Source organism: Epinephelus lanceolatus, chromosome 16 (assembly GCF_041903045.1).
Source record: "Epinephelus lanceolatus isolate andai-2023 chromosome 16, ASM4190304v1, whole genome shotgun sequence".
Taxonomy (NCBI): domain Eukaryota; kingdom Metazoa; phylum Chordata; class Actinopteri; order Perciformes; family Serranidae; genus Epinephelus; species Epinephelus lanceolatus.
The window spans coordinates 534150-541538 of NC_135749.1; positions in this window are offsets into that span (position 1 = coordinate 534150).

Sequence of the window (7389 nt, forward strand, 5' to 3'; positions counted from 1 at the left end):
AGTAACTGACAGCTTTAATCTAACACAAATAGTTAATGGACCAATCAGAAATACCAATTCCTCTTGCACCCACATTGATCTAATTTTTAGCGTTTAAAAGTGAATGGAAAGAAATGTTGTATCCCTGTTCAGAGTACAGACTCCATGAAGATATCAAAGAATAAAAAGTAAGACTTTAAAAATGCTGTCCGGAGTATTAAGTGGGATGACCTGATGAAATCAGATAATTTGGACCATACTAGTCAACGCTTTACGGACAAATTACACACAATTATTAAAGATTTTTCCAAGAAGTTTAGAAATAAAAATAAAAGGGCCTCCATTCCATGGATAAATGAAACTATATTTCAAATGATGAAAGATTGTGATCAGACCCTGAAAACATCATTGAAGTCCAAACTGACAACTGATAGGCACAAATTTACATCATTAAGAAACAAAGTAACAAGAGAACTTAGGAAAGCCAAGGCAAACTACTTTATTTAAATAATAGTAAATAATAAGGGAAACTCCAAAATTATATGGTAGCAAATAAAGAAATTAACTGAACAAAATAATGCTAGAAAACAGATTGAACTGAGGATTAATGATACTTTGACAAATGAGCCGACGGATGTAGCTGAAGCCCTAAATGGTTATTTTGTAGAATCTGTAGCTACTATTGCCAACAGTTTTCCCTTACACCAGCAGTACAGTGTCACGGCACCAAATCCTGCTGCGCCCATCTTCAATTTAGAGAGAGTGTCTGAAAGTCAAGTAGTGAAGGTGATTGATTCACTCAAACCCAAATGGTCAAAGGACGTATATGAGATGTACTCTGCTATGATCAAGGATCTTGCCTGTTTATTGACGAAACCTATTACACACTTTGTTAACATTTCATTTACTCAGGGCCAGGGGAGTTTTCCTGAATACTGGAAACCCGCAGCTGTTGTTCCCATTTTTAAGAATGCTGACCCTCACTCTGTATCAAATTATAGACCAATTAGCATACTTCCTGTCATGTCCAAGGTTATTGAAATATTGGCGGCAGAACAACTAGTTTCTCATCTTAACTCTAGTCAGCTCCTTCATCCCATGCAACATGGCTTTAGGGCCCACCACTCAACAGAAACAGCAACTGTCTATTTTATTGAAAGGGTTAAGTCTCTGATGGACAGAGGGAGTGTTGTTGGCGCCATATTTTTAGATCTTCAAAAAGCCTTTGACACCGTTAATCATAATATCCTTCAGTCTAAATTTGGTCAATTTAATTTCTCTCTGTTTCTCTCTCATGTCTCACTTCCCGATCTCAGTGTGTTAGAATACAAAATACAAAATCCACTTTCAAAGATCTTGCTACAGGCGTCCCCCAAGGTTCAATCTTGGGTCCAATCCTACAATCCTAGTTTGTATATAAATGATCTATCGTCTGTGTGCCAAGGCTGTGAGGTTGTTATGTACGCAGATGACACTGTGATTTTTGTAAAAGGTAAAGACCACTCTGAGGCTGCAGTTCAGCTTTCAGAGGTCATGGTCAGTGTTTCAAACTGGTTGAATAACTGTCATTATACAACACGCAGATCCGACTGAGCAATCTGATTGGTCAGACATTATAGACTGTGCTCAAATGAGCATCACAACACAGCTAGCCATGCTCAAATGAAAAATACCTCATCACTGAAAATATCACTCCGCCTATATTTTAAACTACGCAGGAGCAACTAGCAAGAAACACAGCTAGCTAACGATAGAACTAAAAGGGTTGTATTGACCTGACACAAAATGGATCATTTTGCTGTCAATTTTGATCTATATGGCGGACTTAGTTTTGAGGAATGGCTGGAAGAAGATCAAAAGGAGAACATAACACCAAGAAATGAGAGATTTGCTGCTTTGTTAGGCGAGGAGCACAATCAGTTAGAGAGGTCGAGGAATGAAGAGAGTACATACTGCTGAACATCTTGGGCTGTCAAATGTTTCCAGGACTATTTAAAAAGCAGGAAACAAACTGTGGATTTTGCAACTATAACAAAAGAAGATCTCAACAAGATTCTCCGTGACTTTTATGGTTCGGTTAGAAATAACCAGGGTCAGTATTACTCCATTAGTAGCTATACAGGGGGAGGTAGTGGAGCGTGTGGACAACATCAAGTTCCTGGGAATCCACATCACAGCTGACCTCACCTGGGCTCTGAACAGGCTGACTTAGGCCTAGTCTGCCGGAGGACCCCCCTATAATACACCGGGCTCCCTCTCTCTCCCTCTCTCTCTCTCTCTCTCTCTCTCTCTCTCTCTCTCTCTCTCGTATTCTATTACTGCATCTTGCTAACTCGGCCATTCTGGATGTCACTAACTCGGCTTCTTCTCCGGAGCCTTTGTGCTCCACTGTCTCTCAGATTAACTCATATCACAGCGGTGCCTGGACAGCGTGACGTGTGTGGTTGTGCTGCTGCCGTGGTCCTGCCAGATGCCTCCTGCTGCTGCTGCCATCATTAGTCATTAGTCATACTTCTACTGTTATTATACACATATGACTATTGTCACACATGTATACTGCCAGATATTAATACATACTTTCAACATATTGTACCACAGTAGCCAGAACTATAACTATAATATTATTACTTTCATTAATGTTGTTGTAAGCTACTGTCATTACCTGCATCTCTCTCTCTCTCTCTGTCTCATTGTGTCATATGGATTACTGTTAATTTATTATGCTGATCTGTTCTGTACGACATCTATTGCACGTCTGTCCGTCCTGGAAGAGGGATCCCTCCTCAGTTGCTCTTCCTGAGGTTTCTACCGTTTTTTTTCCCCGTTAAAGGGGTTTTTTTTGGGGAGTTTTTCCTGATCAGCTGTGAGGGTCATAAGGACAGAGGGATGTCGTATGCTGTAAAGCCCTGTGAGGCAAATTGTGATTTGTGATATTGGGCTTTATAAATAAAATTGAAATTGAAATTGAACACCACACACTTAGTAAAGAGGGCTCAGCAAAGACTCTTCTTTCTAAGGAAGCTCAGGAAGGCCGGACTCCCCTCCAGGCTAATGACAAACTTTTACAGAAGCACCATCGAGAGCATCCTCTGTCTTGGCATGACCGTTTGGTACAGCAGCTGCACGGCACAAGACAGAAAGGACTTGGCCCGGGTGGTAAGAACAGCCCAGAGGATTGTGGGAAGTCCTCTCCCAGACCTGGACTCAGTGTACGCTGGCCACCTCCAGAGGAAGGCCAGCAGCATTGCCACAGATCCCACCCACCCGGGTCACAGACTGTTCTCTCCCCTGCCCTCAGGACGGAGGTACAGGGCCCTCAAAGCAAGGACAAATAGACTGAGGAACAGCTTTTTCCCCAGGGCTGTGGCCTCCATCAACCCCCCTGCACTCACATACACACCAGCCCCAAACTGAGGAACTGACCTTTGCACTTTGAACTGCACCGTTGCACTTTACCTCACCTTGCTGCTGTTTTTACACTGCCTGCTGCCTCTTTTATCAAAGTTTTTATACTGCTGCTATATCTTTCACGCACTTTATTGTTTTTATACCTTACTGACGTCTTTTTATATTTATATTTATATACTGTCTGTCCTTGTTATTGTGTTGTTATCTTGCCGAGGGTACTACACATAATTTCGTTGTGCAGTGTACAATGACAATAAAGTCTTCTATTCTATTCTAAGTCAGGTTGAGAGCTGGCATTAACCGCTTTATTAACGACCCTCCTCTTAGTCGCATGTGGTCTATCATGAAAGACAGTGAGTTCACTACGTCAAACAATGTATTTAGTGGGCTCAAAGTTTCTCAGGAAAGCAGGCCACGACACCACCAAAGAGGACTTGATAATATTGAGGAACTCAGAAGCAATGAACCCAAACACACCACGGGGCTTGGTACACAAAGTCTGGTTCGACATCCAGTTACATTTTGGGAGGAGAGGAAAAGAGGGTCTGCGATAACTTCCACCACAGTCTTTCGCAATAAAATGAGATTCAACAGGTGGTTAATCAAATAGGCTAAAGGACTTGCAAAGTGCCATTAATAGCACAATGATATCAAAATAATAACACTCTGTTAAGAAGAAACGTGGTTAAATGTGTCTGATTACTGTTTCATTTCTGTCTTAAGGCAACAAATATGTGACGCTTACCTTCAATGAGGATACAAAAAACCACAAAGAACATCATGACAGGGATCGTCAAAGCAGATGCGGGTTTATGTTTGAAGATCCAGGGAGTGAATTGTGCCTGGTTTCATCATTTGAAAAGTACCTGTCTAAAATCCCAAAAGAGGCTAAAGCTTTTTACCTCCATCCAAAAAGAGGAGGAAAGTTAGGGGAGGTGTGGTACTCTTTGGAACCCATGGGTGTAAATTACCTAGGCTCCATGCTATCGCAGATCTCTAAAGATGCAGGCACATCAGCGATTTACACAAATCACAGCATCAGGAGCACTACTGTCCAGAAACTGGCCGAGTGCGGACTGGAAACGAGAGAAATAATGGCCGTTAGTGGACACAAGTCCGAGAGTTCCTTACACAGCTACTGGGCCCCTTCTCTGGATAATAGAAAACGGTGGAGCAATATGCTGCGCACCAGCCGTGGAAACGTCAGGCCGGCAGAGACCAGCCCCTCAAACACCTCTGCAGCATCACCTGCGAAACGGCTGAGATCCAGTATGGATTTGATGGATAACTGTTTCACCAACTGTTCTTTTAATGGCAGTCTGCAGTTCAATTTCTACAAATAACTCCTCCTTGATCAGTTACTGGATACTAAATGGTGTGTAAAAATGAGATAAAATATGACCCAGGACAACACACATGTACGACCACAAATAAGAATCTAAGACATAAGATAAAATAGTGAAGTTGCATACAGGAATGAGATGTGTGTACATAATAAATTAGAAAATAAAAGTGTTATGTGGTTTAACAGTCTGGATGTTACCTGGCTAATATTTTCACCTTGTGGTATCAGTACAGTAGTAGAACAGTAAGATTAATGTAGCTATTGTAGCCTATGCAGAATAAGCAGAAGTAATCAATATTTAGATGTAAGAGACGATGTAGTAAATGTTGCCTAAAAATGGATCATATAAACTATCAAACTGCTGATTAATGAAAGCAGTATAACTGTTAATCATTGTAGATAAAGATCAGCTGTGTTGGTGAGTCATTGACACGGCACCTGCTACCGTAACGTGACTAGCTTAAAATGACTGTAAAGTTGGCAGACGTAATAACCATATCAGTCCATGAAAAAAATTTTTTTCCAGCGGATATCTCAGTTACAACATGATTGAGCTAGCAAAGCAGTTGTGTGTTGCAATGTGTGGTATTTATTCAGTTTTGGGAAATTGCGATGTCTTGAAAGCATCAGTGGCTGCAGCTGACAGGGACTAGTTAACGCCAGACGTCAAGTATTTCCATTGAAACGGGGACAAACACTAGCAAAAAACTTATACTTTGAGAGCGTATTGTTCCACATTATGGATAAATTTTGATAATATATTTTATTTTTATTGGTGGCAAGCGCCTCGTTCCTGACCGCATCACTGTTGTGACAATAATGACGGTCAAGCATGTAGTATCTGACGTGCCACATGTTATGTGATGGTCTGGGTCTTTCATGATCAGTTAGGGCCCAGGTCAAGGATAGATAAGCTAGGTGAAAGGTTGGATTCCATCTAGATTGTCTTTCTGTCACTTGTCACATTTTGTCTCAAAGTTCACAAAAACAACCGAACTCTATATAGGTAGTACTTGGAGCTGTTTTTCCAGAGCAGTTCATATTGGCTTCGAACACTCTCTCAGGCAATCTAGATGCTTGATTTGATGCTGTACTTCTTGTAATAAACCTTTTCTATATACAAGCAAGATGGTGTCAGCGGAGTCTCCTTCATCACCTTCACATCATCGCTATTTAATAAACAACAAGCACACTCTCAAGTGTAATAATGCTTAATTTACAATTTAATTCCTCTAAAACTGTCGCTATGTTTTTTTGCCAAAACAAACAAATCATACACAGAACCTGACGTTTTTTTTTTTTTTGTTTGTTTGTTTTTTAGTCCTACTGTACTTTCTATTATTACTGTTTTATTGATGTATATGGCCTTGTTGTCCTGTTGTTTGTTGATGTCCTGTTTTTATTTGTTTGGCATTAATTGCCGCAGGGACGAAAGATGGAAATTAGCCACTGGCTACAATCTTGCATATTTACACTTGTGTGTTCATCAATATGTACTGTCCCTGTTTTAAAAAAAAAAAAAAAAAAGTCAAAGTCAAGTCAAACTTCATGTTAAAAAAGTCAGCAAAATTCTCAAATTTACACTTGCAAATTTCAGGCATCTCAGAAATCATATGTCTACAGAAGCTGCAAAAATGTGCATGTTCTCTCTCATAATATCTCATATTATTTACTGTTTATCAACTTGGGCCACTGCAAACTCCACTATTCTAAATCCAGTCCCATCCTTATATAAACAAGCTCTCAAAGTCACGATCCTTTCATCATTGCACAATACTCGATAAATATAAACTTCTAAACTGGAACAATCTTGTCATTTTCATGAACTGCTGCCTATTGTACAAAATCCATCACAGCCTAGCTCCACCTCCACTCTGCAGCCTTGTACAGTTTAGATCACTTGCAACAAGTGTCACCAGAGGGGCAGCTAGAGGAGATTGTGAGATCCCATTCAGGAAAACTTAATTTGGCCAATTAGTTTTTACCTATAGGGCAGGTAACGAGTGGAATACAATATAAGAGAGTCCATTTCATACAGCTCATTTAGAAAAAAGCTAAAGGAATGGCTAATTGACAGCCAGATCTGTCAACATTAGTGCCTGCACCCACTGTAGTACATGGTTTATCAGTTTGTGTGTGAAATTTGTTGTTGTCGTTGTTGATATGAATTCTTGCCTTGTCTGGTTGGGGGATGTATACACCCTTGTGTGGCTGAGGGTAATGACAGCTTGTCACTGGTAGTGGACCGGACCGTGTGTGTATGTGTATATATATATTTGTAATGTTACTGTTTTCTAAATATTGTACCTATGACGTGTATTTCTTTTACTGTATTTTTTTTTTACCAGGTTCTTTCTGGCAGGGGGACTGCCAATGGAAATTAGCCTTTTGACTACAATTGGGTGCATTTACATTTTATTTTTAAAATGTTCATTAATGTACATTGTCTCTCTACAACAAATAAAGATAAATGAAAATGAAAAATGAAGGGCTAAAGGAATACCTGGGGGTTATTCTTGTTTTCTTCTATTAGTGCTGAGTAATAGTTTGCTCTGGCATTGCGGAGGCCCCTCTTATAAGTTTTGAGACTGTCTGTCCAGATTAAACGAGATTCATGTGTGATTGGTCTCATATATGAGTGATGTCACAGTCACTGA